The following is a 20,312-nucleotide window of genomic DNA, read 5'->3' as shown; positions in this document are numbered from 1 at the left end:
ACTATCTGTCTCGCTCTCAAACAAAATAATAAGATCTTAAAAAAAAAAAAGAAGTATTGTTTTGGTAAAAAAAAATTATATGCAGATCAGCAATCTTTCTCAATTCAGTTTCTTTTTCCTGTTCAAACTGAATGCAAACAGAACTATTAGTGCCCATTATTTTAGAAACACTTAATTACTATGTATTACTGTCACAACTGTATAAAGATATTTTATCCAAATATCTGAAATCTTATTGGCATATGAACATAGGGAAATGTCTAGAATTAATTTTCAGAAAAAGAAGATATACTCTCTCTGATATACCTAATCCACTGAAATAAAATAATATTCATCAATATCTTTGTCCACCAATTAGGCTCCTGACATATATCTACACTGTGTGAGCTACTACAGGCCATATAAAGGCAGAAAAGCAATCTTTTTTCTCTATGAACTTACTTTCAGGTGACAGGTGTACCCTAACCTAAACTCCATCTAAAAACACTTGACTGTAGATCTGGGTTTATGGAGAAGGAATAATAGGTAAGTTCTGAATGCGGGCTTATCTGTTTGTGCTCGTACGCTTTAGGCAACAGAACCTTTTACCACCAACAGAAAAAAAAAGTTAAAACAGTGAATACTGAAAGAGGAAAAAAATTATTTTATTTGCACTCTTACTGAACCACTTTTGGGAAAGATTTTAAAGTGTCTGAGGCAGAGACTTCCTACAGAGAAGAAAAAATATATAGAAAGAGTAGAATCTCAGACAGCTTCTGGGAACTCATAATTTTGCCTGGAGCACTGAACAAGAAAATATGTAATGAGTTGCTAATTTTATGTTTCAGGCAAAAGTTACAAAAGGAGCTTTTGAAGGGAAATCAATGTGAATAAAATCATCATGGAAAAATTAGCTCTTTTACATAAACACCTCCCAGTATTGCCTCAAAAATTAGAAGACAGGTCAAGATGAACAAAATTGTTTGATTTCTATAAAAAGGAAAGAGGCTATGGACTCTGAAAAACAATCGGAGGGTTTTGAAGGGTCGGGGGTAGGAGGTTGGGGGAACAGGTGGTGGGTAATAGGGAGGGCACGTATTGCATGGAGCACTGGGTGTTGTGCAAAAACAATGAATACTGTTATGCTGAAAAAAAATAAATTAATTAAATATCAAAAAAAAAGATATACATCTTGAAAACTATGGATAAGAATAAATTTTTTCTTCATGTTTGTCCTATTACAGAATAGGGTAGGGTAACATTTAATGGGATGTTTATTTTAATATTTTGATTAATAAGCTAAAGTATTATTCATTATTCAACCCATGTCATTTATTTCCAGAGAAAAAAGTAACCAGTGCAAATTGAATAGCAATACATATCCCCTATAAAATCATGTAACATTTTAAAAGGTTACTCAGTAAATTATTAATTTTAGCCTCTAGGTCAATTTCTTATCTTAAATATATATACATAAAAATATTACTGAAATGCAGATTCCCAACTATAACCCAGCTCCCTATTTTATGGAACATAAGTTACATGCAGTTATAACTGCCCACAATGTAATACAGATGTCAAAATTTGATCAAAATTTGGTCCTATAATATACATAAGTTTATGCAAAGATGTTTCTATATATATCTATGTCATATGTATATAGACTATATCATAAATGACACAAATGACTGTTTTTTTATTTGGCAGAGAAATTATAAAGCAGAGTCACAGCATTAACTTCCATTTATTCACTTCTCTGCTAATTTTTACTTTTCAAAAAAGAGATTAGTATTAAGCATTAATTATATTTGCATTTAGAAAAAATATGACTTTAAAATACTCATATTCTCTGATTCATCCCATATCCTTATTGGATTTTTTCTAAAACACAAATTCATTTAAAAGATTTTCATTCATGCATTATATCTAATAGCGTGAAGCTTAACTCCAATAATCATTGAATTGTTAAATTAGTGTTATACCTATTAAAATGTTTAAGGAATATTTTAAAATATAACAAAATCTCTAGAATATAATGCTAAATAAAAAATAATAATACAAATATATAAAAATGATGTCCTTTTATATAAATTTAGTCATTTTTTTCCCACAAATATGTCCTGAGCGTTTTATATTGTCACGGTTGTATGAGATGCCTCTATGAACTAAACAAAGATCTCTGCCTTTGCAGAACTTATGCTTTGATGGGTAGAAAAACATAAATAATAGCAATATGTAAATTATGTATTATGTTAGAAAGTCATAATGCTGTGGGGCAAAAAGAAAAAAAGTGGAATAGGAATGGGACACTGAAAAGGCTGCAGATTTAAGTAAAAGTTATCATTGTAGCCCACAATAAAGCAAAGACTTGATCAGGTGAATGTGTTAAGTGGTTTACTGGGAAAAGTTTTAGAGGAAGAGGCAACAGCTACAGCAAAGATTTACTTGTCTGAACTGTTTGAGGAGTAATCAATGAAGCCCATGAGAACACTAATGGGGCAAGGATGACAAAGAGATAAAAGAGTACCAGATAATTATCTATCTTTGATTCTGGGTAACATGGCTTCTAGTCTGAATAAGATGAGAAATTTGCAAAGGCTGGAACTGAGGAGTAATGTGATGTTATCTTTTGAACGTGGACAGGCTAAATTGGGTGATTCCTTTACTGGTATTGAATGGCTCCACTCATGAGTGTGCAGTCAGCTCCTGGCCCAGCTGGAGTGGTGGAGGTGGATACACTGCTCAACATAAGTGGCTTATTTGTGTTCCTCATGTTCTCGAGTTCTCTAGCAGGCTGTCCTATTTATTCGTGTGTCCCAAAAAGCAGCAAGAAGAAGGTCCAAGGCCTCTTAAAGCATAGTGCAGAACTCACATAACTTCATTTTCTACCATTTTCTGTTGGCCAAATCACACTAGTCACAATGCCAATCCAAATTTAAGGGGTGAGTCCACCTTTTGTTGAGCTGGGAAGCAAACTGTGACATTTGTAATCTAACACTCTGTCCTCTGACCACAGTACTTAACAATCTTCCCACAAATATGCTCAAAATATGCTCAAGACCCTCAAAGTCTCACTCAATAATGGCATTAGGCTTGCAATGCAGGTTCTTGCAATCTAAACTGGATACAGATGCAGCTCTGTCTCATCTTTACCCAGAAACATATGAACATGTGTGTGTATAGCTACAAACACGTGCATGCACACGTGCACACACACACACGTATGTATGTGTATATATATGTATATAGATATAGATACAGATACAGATATATATCCCATACATCTAAATAAAATACTTATACAAGGAAGGATAACTGCAATAGATATTCCATTAATTTTTACCAAATTTAAAATGAAAGTTCAGTTGTAAAGAGTGAGTCTAAGTTGGAAATGTATATATATTTATATAGGTGAATAATTTGGATAGCAGACATAGAGATTTGGACCAGGGGAGAACAGGTGGACAGTACTAAGGGTAAGGGGTGCCTATGTGGCTCAGACAGTTAAGTACCTGCCTTCAGCTCCAGTCATGATCCAGGGTCCTGGGACTGAACCCCACATCAGGCTCCCTGCTCAGTGGGAAGACTGTTTCTCCCTCTGTCCCTCCCCCTGCTCCTGCTCTCTCTCTGTCTCTCTCTGAAATAAATAAATAAAATCTTAAAAATAAAAAAAGAAAAGTACTAGAGGTAAAAGTTCTATGTGCTAAAGTCATGAAAGGGGGAAATAGCAAGAAACAAAAAAAAGTACTAGATTACTAAATAAGAAGACCTCAAAAAGAAGTTGCATAGAGAGTTGTTATAAGGTGTAAGATGTAGATCATAGAAGATGTAGATCATAAAAATGACATGAAGAGAGTTGGTTGTGTTTAAGAAGATAATTATGGTTACAGAGCAAAAATCCATGAAGATTTGCAAGTCAAGAGATAGCCAAAAAAAAAAAAAAAAAAAATCGGGGGGCCTTTTGTTATAACTAACCTAAATTAAGGCTTAGATGATTAATCTAAACTAAGAAAGTGGTGATAAGAACAGACTACAAGTGTATATAATCAAAGACTCAAAGACATATATATTAGGTGCAAGACTGACATAAGTTGGTGATTTATTAAATATTACAGATGAGGCTGAATATGCAGGATTTTCTCTTTCAGATTTTTAACTTGAATCAAATTAAAAGAATTGTTCATTGAGATAGGAATACATGACAAAAAATCTTTAGGGAGAACAGTGACAGATTTAATATTAGGTACGTTGAGCTTTAAGATGCCTGAAGAGACTTAGGGAGATGTGTCTAGGATATAATCAGATGTTTAAGTCAGTAAAACATTGGGGTGATCATCAGGCGATGACCTTATCCAGTTTAGACACTGTCTGGGGCCAGGAAATCATGTATATGTAATGGGAAGAATGTGGAAAGAGAAAAAAATTAAACTTTGAAGACTGCTATTACTTAAGGGCTGGGAAAGGAGAAAAGGAATAATAATGGCAGCTATAACAAGCCACCACAATTGTTGAAGTTCTACTACAACATGTGGATCTTGCCATGTATCACAATATAAGAAATTAGTTCTATTAAAATACAAGCTGGGGGGCGCCTGGGTGGCTCAGCAGGTTAAAGCCTCTACCTTCGGCTCAGGTCATGATCCCGGGGTGCTGGGATCGAGCCCCGCATCGGGCTCTCTGCTTAGCTGGGAGCCTGCTTCCTCCTCTCTCTCTGCCTGCCTCTCTGCCTACTTGTGATCGCTATCTGTCAAATAAATAAATCTTTAAAAAAAAAAAAATACAAGCCGGTCTGCCCCCAAGGCCCACATTCTTTACAAACTATCATGTGGATTTTCATAAGTTGGGTCCTTTACAGAATAAGAAAATTTTTTATCTTATCACCATTTTTTTTGTTTTGTTTTTAAGATTTTTTTAAGATTTTATTTATTTATTTGACAGATAGAGATCTCAAGTAGGCAGAGTGGCAGGCAGAGAGAAAGAGGGAAGCAGGCTTCCTGCTGAGCAAAGAGCCCAATGCAGAGCTCCATCCCAGGACTCTGAGAGATCATGACTTGACCTGCAGGCAGAGGCTTTAACCCACTGAGCCACCCAGGAGCCCCCATTATCACTATTTGTATACCCCAGAGAAATCATGCTTTTTTATTTACTCTCATTTAAAATACTAGAGAAAATAGTATAGGGCACTATCTTGACCAAGACCATATAAAAATAATTCAACTGCTAAGAATCACTCATTTATAAAAGATTTTTATTACTAATTATCTGACAACCTAAACAAGTCCTAAAATTTTGTACTTAGTATTAGAAATTAATAAAATAATTTCTCCTGTGCCCTGCCCAATTCCTCTGGCTTCTTGTTGAATTTCTAATACAAAGAGCCTGGATGCAAAGCTCCAGCATCTGAAAAGGAATTTGTTGTAGATAAAATGACTGTGGATAAAATAAGTGGGCATTTTTTAGTCTAGTGAGCTTATTTTCAGGAGCCTCATGCATATATACTATGTTTAGCTTTTATATTTCAATAAGCTCTTTAATTTTCTTAATGTGATTGTGTTAAAACAATCTTTTCTTGGTTCTTTACCAAAATCAAAAACTTCTGATTTTCCCACCTTAGGAAGTGATCAAAATGATACAGTCACCATTGATGTGCATTTCTGCACTAAATTTAACAGCTATGATTGGAATTTTCTCCTAAAAGGGAACTCTATCTCACAGACTATATTTCTCCCAGTTCCATCAATAAACCCAGAGTTCAGTGTGGCCATCTGCAATCTGACTAGAGCTCCTAACTCTTACCAAAGAGTTTTCCATACCTGAAGAATTTAAAATAGCCTTGACAGGGACTTAGCCCTAGAAATTTGGATTAATTGCTCCATGGCTGTGTTATACGCAACAGTATTTTTTCCAAAAATCTCCAGGTGATCTTAGGGGTAGCCACAATTGTGCACCAACATTTAACTTAGTCCCCAGTAACTTTTAGATAATGTTACGGTCTGTATTTTTTTAAAGGAAATATTTGATAGTAAGTTATATAAAATCCTTATTTGGGGCACCTGGGTGGCTCAGCGGGTTAAAGCCTCTGCATTCGGCTCAGGTCATGATCCCAGGGTCCTGGGATCGAGCCCCGCATCGGGCTCTCTGCTTGGCTGGGAGCCTGCTTCCTCCTCTCTCTCTCTCTGCCTGCCTCTCTGCCTACTTGTAATCTCTATCTGTCAAAAAAATAAAAATAAAAAAAAAATAAAATCCTTATTTTTTGCTGCTCCTGTGAATTTATTAACAAAATAATTTCATTTTTTTAGACAAGACCTCTGAAAAAGGTCTTCAGCAACTTTAAAACACTAAAATTATTTCAATCAAGGGTACTTTGGAATAATTAATCCTTCAAAGACATTTTAAACTCTTTTAAATAATGTCTAATTTTACTTTTAAAACTGATCACTCACTGAAATCAAACTATGGAATGTCACCCCAGGCTATCATCCCTTTGTGAAATTAAAGATCCAAACATTGGCTGAGAGCAGTAGAGAGAAGTGATACCTTCAATAATCACTCAAATTCACCAAATATCCTAATCTTTGGTGAAGCAGAATGTTGTTAGAGTGTTTCCCATAATTTTCCTCTTTGTTTACTTCAAAGTATATAGAACAAAAGCCTTTCAGTATTTACATGTCAGAAGCTAGATGACAGACATAAAACTGACCAGTTGGCCTGTCTAAAAGTATTTTAAAGCAAAGTCCTCTGAAGTTAAAACTGACAGTTTACTATCAGGAGGAAAAAGGATGCAGAGGAGTAGGGGACCCTATTCAACCAGTCCCCTGAATTGAGCTGGATATCTACCAGACCATTCTGATCACCCACAAAATCAGCCTGAGATATAAGAAGATATATCTGGACCTCTACAGAGTATCTCTGGCAGTTGGTCTCGAGGTATGAAGCAGGGAGCCATTATTCTGTGGATAGATATCAGAAGATAAATGAAAGGGGGAGGGAACCTGTGTGATCTTGCACTGGGAAGGCAAAAGCTTCCTGTGCTGGGGACCTGGCACAACCTCACAGACCAGTAGCAGTGGGGAAAGGACTTTAGGGCAAGCCCCCAGACTGAAACCTGGAGCTGGGGCATGCATACAAACCAGGGGTGACTTGTAGTTTTAGAAGCACAAAGGGCAGGGATGTTCCCAGTCCAGGAAGTGAGGGCTAGGAGTAATGCTGTGGGGTGCATAACACAGGATGCTGCAGTTTTTAGCAGCACAGACAGAAATGGAGGTAATGTGGCCTGGAGATCTCAGTGAAGAGCAGACTGCAATCACTCTCTGTTCTGAGACAGAGGCTTGGATATGGTCACTTCTGCTCTGACTCTTGGAAGAGACACAGAAAACCACCAGGGAAAGACACCAGACAACAAAAGTCCCAAAAAACCGGTTTCACTGAACCCATCCCCCACCCCCTACAGGGGCAGGGCAACTCTGCCCAAACTGGGTTGCCTGAATAACGGCATGGGAGGCCCCTCCCACAGAAGACATTCTGGAAGAACAAGAGGCTGACAACCCTAAGGTCCCTATAAAACAGGTACATCTCACTTGGGTTGCAGTCAATAATTTTTGCTCTGCACACTCCCTTGACCACCCCTCAACAGAAGGACTAAGAGGAGGAACCCCCGAAAAAGGAAAGAATCAGGGAATGTAGACTTTGTCACAGAACTAATGGATATGGATATAACTTAGATGTCAGAAATAGACTTTATTTTTTTTAAGATTTTATTTATTTATTTGACAGAAAGAGATCACAAGTAGGCAGAAAGGCAGGCAGAGAGAGAGGAGGTGGTTCCCGGCTGAGCAGAGAGCCCCACGAGGGGCACGATCCCAGGACCCTGAGATCATGACCTGAGCCGAAGGCAAAGGCTTAAACCACTGAGCCACCCAGGTGCCCCCAGAAATAGACTTTAGACTAACAATTGCCAAGGCGATATGTAGGCTTGAGAAAAATGTTAACAAAAGTACAGAATCTCTAAGGTCAGAAATGAGTTCTAATCAGGATGAACTTAAAAATGCTATGAATTAAATGCAATCTAAATTGGATACTCTGACTGCCAGGGTAAACAAGGCAGAAGAACAAATTAGCTAGAGGAGAAGATGACAGAAAAGAAGTAAACTGAGGCAGAATGGGAAAAAAAACAAATTAAAATCCAAGGAATCAACCTGAGAGAATAGTGACTCTAAAATGTTCCAATATCAGAATTATTGGGATCCCTGAGGGGTTTGAGAGAGAGAGGGGTCTAGAAGATATATTTGGGAAAACTGAAGCTGAGAACTTCCCTAATCTGGAGAAGGAAACAAGCATTTGTGTCCAAGAGGCAGAGAGGATTCCCCCTGCCACCCCACCCAAGATAATGAGAACAGACCAATGCCATGACATATAATAGTACAATTTACAAATCTTTGATCCAAGGAAACAATCTTAAAAGTGGCGAGGGAAAGAGATTTCTTACATACAGAGGGAAGAACATCAGAATAACATCAGACCTGTCCATGGAGATGTGGAAAACAAGAAAGGGCTGGAAAGTCATATCCAGGATACTGAATTCTGAGAAGAACATGCAACCAAGGATATTTTATCCAGCAAGGTTGTCATTCAGAATAAATGGAGAGCCAAGGAGCTTCCACAACTGACAGAAACTAAAAGAATATGTGACCACCAAGCTGGCCCTCCAAGAAATATTAAAGGGGGAGGGGGGCTTTTATAAAAGGCTAAAGACCCCAAGAGTGATATAGAAGAGAAATTCACAGAGACAATCTATAGAAACAAGGACTTCACAAGCAACATGAGGAGACTAAAATCATATCTTTCAATAATCACTCTCAATGTGAGGGCCTGAATGCTCCCATGAAAGAGCACAGGATTGCAGACTGGGACCCATCCATATGTTGTCTATAAGAGACTCATTTTGAACCTAAAGATACATCCAGACTGAAAATGAAGGAATGTAGAACCACTTTTCATGCCAACAGACCTCAAAAGAAAGCTGGGGTAGCAATTCTCAATATCAGACAAATTGGATTTTAAGCTAAAGACTGTAGTGAGAGATACAGAAGGACACTATATCATTCTTAATCCAACAAGAGGATCTAACTTGTAAGTATCTATGCCTCCAACATGGGAGCAGCCAACTACATAAGTCAACAGTTAACCAAATAAAGACATATTGATAATCATACTCTTATAGTACAAGACCTCAACACTCCACTCTCAGCGACAGACAGATCAACTAAGCAGGAAATCAATAAAGAAACAAGAGCTTTGAATGACACACTGGACCAGATGGAACTCATAGCTATATATACAGAACATTCCACCCTAAAACAACAGAATATCGTTCTTCTCGAACACACTCGGAACTTTCTCCAGAACAGACCACATCCTGGGTCACAAATCAGGTCTCAACTGATACCAAAAGATTGAGATTATTCCCTGCATATTCTCAGACCATAATGCTTTGAAACTGGAACTCAATCACAAGAAAAAAATTGGAAGAAATTCAAACACTTGGAACCTAAATACCATCCTGCTTAAGAATGTTTCAGTCAACCAGGAAATCAAAGAAGAATTTAAACAATTCATGGAAACCAATGAGAATGAAAACACATTAGTCCAAAACCTATGGGATACTGCAAAGACAGTCCCTAATGGGGAAATACATAGCCATTCAAGCCTCACTCAAAAAAATAAAGGGGCACCTGGGTGGCTCAGTCATTAAGCAATGCCTTCGGATCAAGTCATGATCCCAGTGTCCTGGGATTGAGCCCCACAAGGGGCCCCATGCTTAGCAGGAAGTCTGCTTCTCCCTCTCCCACTCCCCCTGCTTGTTTTCCCTCTCTTTCTGTGTCTCTCTCTATCAGATAAACAAATAAATAAAATCTTTAAAAAATATAGAAAAATTCTGAATGCACAAATTAACTTTACACCTTAAAGAAGTGGAGAAAGAACAACAAATAAAGCCTAAGCCATGCACAAGAAGAGAAATAATTAAGATTAGAACAGAGACCAATGAATTAGAAATCAGAAATATGGTAGAGCAGATCAACAAAACTGGTTGATCTTTCAAAGAAGCTGGTTCTTTGAAAGAATTAATAAGATTAATAAATCACTGGCCAGACCTACCCAAAAGAAAAGAGAAAGGACCCAAATTAATAAAATTATGAATGAAAGGGGAGAGATCACGACTAACACCAAGGAAATAGAAACAATTATTAGAAATTATTACCACCAACTATATGCCAATAAATTAAGCAACCTGGAAGAAACGGATGCCTTCCTGGAAACCTCTAAACTACCAAAACTGAAACAGGAAGAAACTGACAACCTGAATAGATAAATAACCAGTAACGAGAATGAAGCAGTGATCAAAAACCTCCCAAAAAACAAGAGTCCAGGGCCTGATGGATTCCCTGGGGAATTGTACCAAACATACAAAGAAGAAATAATACCTATTTTTCCTGAAGCTTTTCCAAAAAATAGAAAGAGGGAAAACTTTCAAAGTCATCCCATGAGGCCACAATCACCTTTATCCCCAAACCAGGCAAATAGCCCATCAAAAAGGAGAATTACAAACCAATATCCCTGATGAATGTGGATGTCAAAATTATCAACAAGATCCTAGCTAATAAGATCCAACAGTACATTAAAAAGATGATTACCCATTACAAACAGGAGGGATTTATCCCTGGGATGCAAGGGTGATTCAACATTCACAAATCAATCAGTGTGATAGAACACATTAATAAGAGAAGAGACAAGAACCATATGGTTCTCTCAATTGATGCAGAAAAAGAATTTGACAAAATACAGCACACTTTCCTGATTAAAACTCTTCGTAGTATAGGGATAGAGGGAACATTCCTCAAATTCATAAAAACCATCTATGAAAAGCCCAAATGGAATATGAATCACACTGGGAAAAAGCTGAGAGCCTTTACCTTAAGATGAGGAACATGACAAGGATGCCTACCCTTCCCACTATTGTTAAACATACCAGAAGTACTAGAAGTACTAGCAGTCCTAGCAACAGCCATCAGACAACAAAAAGAAATAAAAGGTATTCAAATTGGCAAAGAAGTCAAACTCTCTCTCTTCACAGATGACATAATACTTTTTTTTAAAGATTTTATTTTTTATTTCACAGACAGAGACCACAATCAGGGAGAGAGGCAGGCAGAGAGAGAGGAGGAAGCAGGCTCCCTGCCAAGCAGAGAGCCCGATGCGGGGCTCGATCCCAGGACCCTGGGATCATGACCTGAGCCGAAGGCAGAGGCTTAACCCACTGAGCCACCCAGGCACCCCATGACATGATACTTTATGTGAAAAGCCCAAAAGACTCCACCCCCAAATTACTAAAACTCATACATCAGTTCAATATGGCAGGATACAAATTAAAAACACAGAAGTCAGTTGCTGTCCTATACACTAAGAATGTAACTGTAGAAAGAGAAATTAGGGAATTGATTCCATTTAAAATAGCATCAAAACCCATAAGATATCTAAGAATAAATCTAACCAAAGAGGTAAAGGATCTATACTTTAGAAACTACAGAACACTTATGAGAGAAATTGAAGAAGATACAAAAAGATCGAGAAACATTCCATGTTCATGGATCAGAAGAATAAACATTGTTAAAATGTCTATGCTACCCAGAGCATCCATACTTTCAATGCCATCTGATCAATATACCAATGGCATTTTTCAAAGTGCTGGAACAATCCTAAAATTTGTATGTAATCAGAAAAGACCCTGAATCGCCAAGGAAATGCTGAAAAAGAAAAACAAAGCTGGGGGCATCACATTGCCTGATTTCAAGATATATTACAAAGCTCTGATCACCAAGACAGCATGGTACTGGCACAAAAACAGACACATAGATCAATGGAACACAACAGAGAGTCCAGATATGGACCCTCAACTCTACAGTCAAATAATTTTTGACAAGGCAGAAAAAAATACCCAATGGAAAAAAAGAAAGTCTCTTCAATAAATGGTGCTGGGAAAATTGGGAAGTCCAGTCTGGGAGTCCAGATATGGACCCTCAACTCTACGGTCAAATAATTTTTGACAAGGCAGAAAAAAATATCCAATGGAAAAAAAGAAAGTCTCTTCAATAAATGGTGCTGGGAAAAATGGAACTCAAACATTCTCTTACAGCCAACAAGATAAACTCAAAATGGATGAAAGATTTCAATGTGAAACAAGAATCCATCAAAATCCTAGAGGAAAATATAAGCAGCAACCTCTTCAACACTGGCCCCAGAAACTTCTTTCAAGACACATCTCCAAAGGGGGGGGGGGGATAAATGAACTTTTGGGACTTCATAAAGATAAAAGCTTCTGCACAGCAAAGGAAACAGTCAACGAAACAAAGAGGGAACCCACGGAATGGGAAAAGATATTTGCAAATGACACTGCAGATAAAGGGCTGGTATCCAAGATCTATAAAGAACTTCTTAAACTCAATAACCAAAAAAACAAATAATCAAATCAAAAAATGGGCAGAAGATATGAATAGACACTTCTTTTTTTTTAAGATTTTATTTATTTTTAATTATTTGACAGACAGAGATCACAAGTGGGCAGAGAGGCAGGCAGAGAGAGAGAGGAAGAAACAGGCTCCCCGCTGAGCAGAGAGCCCAATGTGGGGCTCGATCCCAGGACTCTGGGATCAGGACCTGAGCTGAAGGCAGAGGCTTTAACCCACTGAGCCATCCAGGTGCCCCATGAATAGACACTTCTTCAAAGAAGATATACAAATGGCTAACAGACACATGAAAAAATGTTCAACACCATTAGCAATCAGGGAAATTCAAATCAAAACCACACTGAAACACCACCTTACACTAGTTAGAATGGCAAAACTGACATGGCAAGAAACAACAAATGTTGGAGAGGATGTGGAGAAAGGGGAACCCTCTTACACTGTTGGTGGGAATATAAGTTGGTACAGCCACTTTGAAAAACAAAAGAGTGTGGAGGTTCCTCAAAAAATTACAAATAGAGCTACCCTATGACCTGGTAATTGCACTACTGGGTATTTATGCCAAAGATGTAGTGAAAAGAAGGGCCTCGTGCACTCCAATGTTCATAGCAGCAATGTCCACAATAGTCAAACTGTGGAAGGAGCCAAGATACCCTTCAATAGATGAATGGATAAAGAAGATGTGGTCCGTATATACAACGGAATATTACTCAGCCACCAGAAAGGATGAATATCCAACCAACATTTGTATCAACATGGATGGAACTGGAGGAGATTACGCTAAGTGAAATACATCAAGCAAAGAAAGACAATTATTATACAGTTTCACTTATTTGTGGAACATAAGGAATAGCATGGAGGACCTTAGGAGAAGGAAGGGAAAAATGAAGGAGGGAGAAATCAAAGCGGGAGAGGAACCATGAGAGATTATGGACTCTGGGAAACAAACTAAGGGTTTTAGAGGGGAGAAGAGTGGGGGGATGTGGGTATTAAGGAGGGCACGGATTGAATGGAGCCCTGGGTGTTAAACAATGAACTATGGAACACTACATCAGAAACTAATGATATATTGTATGTTGACTAACATAATTTTAAAAATTAAATGAATTAATATAATTATCATTAAAAAAACCTGCCAATTTACTTACTGCATACTTTTTAATAAAGAAACATTTCCTAGCAAGTTTGCATTATCTTTCACAGCATCCTTAAAGATTGCCAAGGTTCCCAAGGAAGAGGTATCAGACAAGGGACAAGTGGACCTTGGAAACACAAAATTTAATTGTGTAAAAAATCCACTCTATTTTCACAACATTTATTACAAAGAGTTAGAGAAGCAATTCTCAGGAACCCTTAACCTGATTAGAATTTATGTAGAGTTCTCTAGGTTTCTCATAGCACTTTATCCATATGACACTATCAGAGTGCTAGGTTATTATGAGAGCTTTTAGGCGAGGGATGATGTTTTATTTTAATTTTGTCTCACCTGGACTTGGTCTATAAGAAATGATAAATACCTATTTACATACCCAGTAAGTAAATAGAATAACATTTCTTGGCATTCACTATATTAATAATAGAAGAGAGGAATTAACATTTCTTAAAAGTAGTATTTGAGGTTACTTTAAATGTAGGTAATTCAGAAATATTATAAATAAAATTAGTTGACTTACTCCAAGAGAGTATAATGACAAATGACAACAATCATGCTGGAATTCAACATCAACAACAAATAATTAAACATTGAATGAACCTGACAGAAGACCTTTAAAATGTTGCCAAACTCTATTTGGATAAACTGAATGTTTACAACAAGCCTAATGATTTCATCAGTCTTAATTATAATTGTGGTTTAGTAAAAGACTCACATCCACTAAAAGCAATGAAGAATGTGTCAAACGTTTGAAGAGAAACAATTAACCACTGCCCAAATGGTTATTGTTTTGAAAATAATCAGAAACTGGGGAAAACAATGGTAATTGCAAGAGAAAGTCTATTGTCTGTGAGACACCACAGTGATTCGCTTACACAGCAGTTCAGTGTGGTGAATTCTTAAAATGTATATCCTGCTTCTGTCTCTTTACATGAAATTTTATGTAATTTTAAAATATATTTTGTAGTATTTCAAAATAACGGACAACTGTTGTTTAAATATTCATACCATTTTGCTTAAAATATATGTGAGAAAATTTGAACAAAATTTGCTTTTAAAAGGCTTAAATTTTGCATATGAGTTTCTTATATTAACATTGGTAGAAAATATTATCCAGCATTAACGTTAGGAAACTATGTAAACTGATTAAACTTTTGAATACTGACCATGGATAATTTATCTTCAAGATATAATGCAAGCATTATGATATTTATATGGATATATAAATGATTTAACATCATTGAGTCTATAATACTTGTGTTTTGTACTAGTTAGCATTTCCTATAACATTTCCATATTTTGAGATGGGGTACAGCATTAACATTTTAAATATATACAGCATCCATTATGTTAATTTTGTATACTTTGCATAGAAATAATATTTTTGTTGGATATTGGTTCATTTACAACTTTATAAAAAAGTGATATTGAGACCATAAATGCTTTGCCTAATTTACTTTAAAATTCCTTCTTGAAGAATACTTTTCAGGGAGAATATTCCTACAGGAAAAATGTAGTTTTAAAGTATGCAGATTGTTCTGTTGGTTCAATTTTTTTTTATTGTGAAATATAAGTCTAGAAAGAAGAGCATACAAAATTTAATATCATAAGAAACATAAATGGAGTGAACTAAAAAAATCAATATATGGTATTTAGTTTCATTTGTTTTGCCAGTGTAATAGGAATATAACTGTACCTAAAAATTGTTGTAATTTGCATCTCTTTAATTGCTATTGAAACTATACTTTTCTCTATAAAGTGCTATGCTGCCCATGATTTTTTAATCTAATAAATATCATAAATTCTAGGTACTAAATACAGATTTAGATTGTTACAGATTTGGTGCTAATTTTATTACTTGATGTTTATATTTTATGGGTATTTATGAGCCTAGGCATCTAAATTACCTCCAAAATTCTCTTTGCAAGTAAGATATAAAAATGAGCTTCTATACATGTAATGATGCTAGAAAACAGGGGAGGATGTCCTAAAGAAGCAGAAATCTTTGCGCAGTTTTGATAATATGTGGTATACATAAGATTAAAAAATATGAATTTCTCCTATCTCAATGTAAGCAAACAATCTACATTCACAACAAACAGTATTTCACAGTAGCTAACTCTTTTTTAATTGATTGATTGATTGATTTTATTTTCAGCGTAACAGTATTCATTGTTTTTGCACCACACCTATTGCTCCATGCAATACATGCCCTCCCTAATTACCCACCACCTGGTTCCCCAACCTCCCACCCCCCGCCCCTTCAAAACCCTCAGGTTGTTTTTCAGAGTCCATAGTCTCTCATGGTTCATCTCTCCTTCCAATTTCCCTCAATGCCCTTCTCCTCTCCATCTCCCCATGTCCTCCATGTTCTTTGTTATGCTCCACAAATAAGTGAAACCATATGATACTTGACTCTCTCTGCTTGACTTATTTTGCTCAGCATAATCTCTTCTAGTCCCGTCCATGTTGCTTCACAGTAGCTAACTCTTAATACTTAACATTAGATGAGGAAATAGATACTCATCAAAACTTAGGAGGCAGGGGAATAAACTACTAGCTTAAAAATTGTACCCATTATTGCATAAGGATCAGGCAAATGATATTTGACACAATGCCATTCTGTTATCATATATGAAGTACAAAATAAGAAACTAGAACCTAGGGAAATATATACATAATAGTTATTTTTTTTAAAGATTTTATTTATTTTGAGAGAGCAAGAGAGAGAAGCAGGGGAGACACAAAGGAAGAGGGAGAAGCAGACTCCCTGCCAAGCAGGGAGCCAGATGCAGGGCTCAATTCCAAGATCCTGAGATAATGACCTGAACACAAGGCAGACACTTTGACTGACTGAGCCACCCAGGCACCCCTGTAACAGTTACCTGCAAATAAAAGGTAACAGGCAACAGAAAACTGTGTTCTTTGAGAAAAGACAAACAAATGAGGTAAGCCCTATAATTTCATCCACTTTAGGCCTGAAGAAACATCCTGGACTGTGGTGAAGAGGAGAACCCTGGCAGAGCATGGCAGTCTTACTGAGTTGTGATAACTGAGTTACCACAATTTATTTATTTAGTTATCATAATTTGCTCGGGGAAATTAGGTATATGCAATTCGCATGGCACAGTACAGGAGAAACGGTGGTGGTCACTATACAGAATAAGAACTGCAGAAATTTACATAGGGTTTCCTCCAATTCAGTTAATAAGTAGTAAGCAGAGGATACACAAAGTGAAACTCCATGCAGCTGAGCAAAATACAACTGAGAAACCCTAAGATGAACAATTAGAAAAACTCATCCAGAGCTCAAGCATTTTCAGTTTCTTTCAACAACAGTGTAGAATAATTTGGGACAACTTGGATAGCACAGAAACCCCAGAAGAAACACACCATAATAGTATGACTAATTATAACTAGACCTGCTCAACAAAACATAGTAAAAGAAAAGGATCAGGATACTCAACAACAACAACCTGAAGGCGGGGGGGGGGGGGGGGGGGGGCGGCGTTAAACATTCTTTGAAGAAGGAAAACAAAATCCAGCATTTAATAATGTGAAACTCATACTATCCAGATGTTAAATTACCAGACATGCAAAGAAGCATGACACATTTAATCAGTAATTAGAAAGAGAATCAGTAGAGAGAAAAAGTCCATGAAATTTAAAAAATCATGGAATTAGCAAATAAGGACTGTTAATGCATTAAATAAAACATGTTTTAAAGAAAATCATGAATATGGAGAATATACCCGAGTCTGATTCTATTGATTATTTTGTCGCTTTATGTTTGTTTTATTTTGCTTCTTTTTCTGTCATGTAATTGTGTGTTTCTTGTTGCTTTTGTTGTTCTTGTTGTTGAAAGCCAGGTATCTTGTTTAGGAAAGAAGAGAGACTGAAATAATAGCATTCACGCTTGGAAATTGGCAGAAATTTTCTTTAGCTAAGCCTTTAGTGTGAGAAGATTGTATTAACACAGGTAATAAATCAGGGTGTAGCTTTTGTAATTGTTATGGGCACTCCTATGGAACAAACAGACCTCAAAATCCACACATATGACTTTGTAGTTAGGATGGGGCCATTATGTGGTAAGGGGAAAAGGATGTTCTATTTTTTTACCAAATTACAGTATCTAACATCTGTCCTAGGTAAGCAAATGCTTACATCCCTTATCACTGCCTCCTGTTTCCTGTGATTTCAAGTTATTAGTTTTGCTAAACACTCAGCTTTTTGATAAGTTCAAAGAAAGCTGTAATTTTGTTTATGTAGCTATTTTGATGATTTTAGACGTGTTGGAGAAACACTCATTACAGCTTTCTGCATTCTTAGCAGAAAATTCACTGTTGTTTCATTTGCATTGTTCTGATAATTAAAGATTATCGAACACCTTTTCCTGTGCTTACTTGTCTTATGCCTTCCTTGTGAGGTGTCTATTCAAATATTTTGTCTTATTATTGAGCCACAGGAGTTCATTATGTGTTTTGGATGCATGTGCTTTGTCAGATATATGATTTACAACAGTTTTCTCCCTGTGTATGGTTTGATCCTCTGTTTACTGAATTTTGTCTTATGACCGGCTTCTCGGTGTTTATACTTCATGTTCATTTGGTATCCTTGTAAACTGCAAATTTCTGTTTTTCATTAAATTTGGAAAATTTGGGGCCATTACTCCTTCAAATATTTTTTCTGCCTCATTTTCTTTCTTCTCTTTCTAATTCAATTAACATATACCTGCCCATTTTTATATCAACTAGCATGGTCTTCAGTCTTAGCACCTTTATGCATTGCCTTAGGAGTATGAAAATATAAGGAAAGACAGTTGCTGATAAACTGTGTCCTTTGGATATGTAGGCTTTGTTTTCTGAGAATTTGATTTAATAATTTATACTAGAATATACTCTATCCAGAGAAGGGATTTCCCATACCAATTGGCTTTGGCTCTTTTCACAAATTTAGTTCAGTTTCCTGTAATATGACAAATTTTATTGGCCTTTTCCATCTCTCTTTAGATTTTTCAAAAGGTATTTAGTTTTGTTTTTGTTTTTGAAATGTTTTGCTTGACATCTGTTTGCCTTTTACCTATTAATGTTAAGGAGAATTCTCATGATTCTTGTTGATATGACTCATTTCCCTAGGAAATTGTGGAAAGGAATACAAAAAAGCTGGGATTTCTAGTCCTGATATAGTCTCAGATTGATTGCCAGTTTTCAAACTTATGACATGAAATTAAAGTTCTTTGGAAATTTTTTAAAAAATTTTGCAGTTGTTAAACTATTTTCCAATTATTTCTATATTCCACTAGGGCATTTTCCCAACCATTTTCCTTTACATTTCATTCGGGGTGGAAGTCCCTGAGATTCAGGTTTATTCTGTCATATTTTCCATGAAATCCAGACTACTGATATTGCTTTAAACACTTTAATATTATTAGAATACTTCTAATGAATTTGTTACTTTTATAATTCAAAAACTGAACTAAAAAGAAAACAATTTTTATATGCTAAGTTTTTGCATCTATTTGCACCTAAGAAAAACAAAACCTGTCCAGTGGATAATGGAATTTTGAAAAATAAATAGAAAAATAATTTAAAAATACAAATGGACAATTATATTGGAAAAAAGTTTGTTATCATTTGTTATAAAGTATACACTATAAATAACATATTTACTAAATATATTAAAATGAGATATTAAGTTTGTATCCTAGATTTCTAAAAAGTTTTTAAATGTAGTGTAAAAAAACCAAAGATATAAAAATCATCATATAGTAGTTGACACCCTCTTCTTATGGGAACTGGTTACATATACTAAATGTCTCAAAAGTATGTTAAATTTTAAAGTGTGCACTAAAATTAATGAGAATACTGGTATGTACAGGGATAGTACAAATATGTATATGACCAAGGACATGTAAAAAAAAAAGTGTGGTGCAGTGTCATTTATAACAACATCCAACCAGGAAACTATCTAAATGCACAAATGTAAGTTGGTAAATAATTATGAAAAACCTATCAAAATTGAATAATATAGATATGCAAAATCATAATTGTGAAATATTTTATGTACATAAAAATAACTATATTGATATATAAAAAGCAAGCTATATATAATATAGATTTTTTTTATTAAAGAGTCCACATACATTAAAATAAATCACAAACTTGTAAATAACCTAAACTTAACTGTGTACAGAGAAATAGAAAATAGAATTTTAGTTTGTGTTTTGTAGGTGTTCATGTCTGTGTATTTGTCTAATTTTCTTTTTTTTTTTGTTTTTTTTTTTTTAAGATTTTATTTATTTATTTGACAGAGAAAGATCACAAGTAGACAGAGAGGCAGGCAGAGAGAGAGGGGAAAGCAGGCTCCCTGCCGAGCAGAGAGCCCGATGCGGGACTCGATCCCAGGACCCTGAGATCATGACCTGAGCCGTAGGCAGCGGCTTAACCCACTGAGCCACCCAGGCGCCCTATTTGTCTAATTTTCAAAAACTCCACATTATTTGTGTAAGTCATGTATTATTTTTATAAGTAGAAAAAATTCTTTAAAATATTTTTAATTTAAAATATAAAAAAAAAAGAAAAAAACTTAAATAAATAAAACACCTGTGTTTGGAATGTGGGAGGAAGAGCATAACCAGAAGAGAAAAAAACAGCTAAAGCTGT

Source organism: Meles meles, chromosome 5, assembly GCF_922984935.1.
Source record: "Meles meles chromosome 5, mMelMel3.1 paternal haplotype, whole genome shotgun sequence".
NCBI classification, from domain to species: Eukaryota; Metazoa; Chordata; class Mammalia; order Carnivora; family Mustelidae; genus Meles; species Meles meles.
This window is presented reverse-complemented; position numbering follows the sequence as displayed.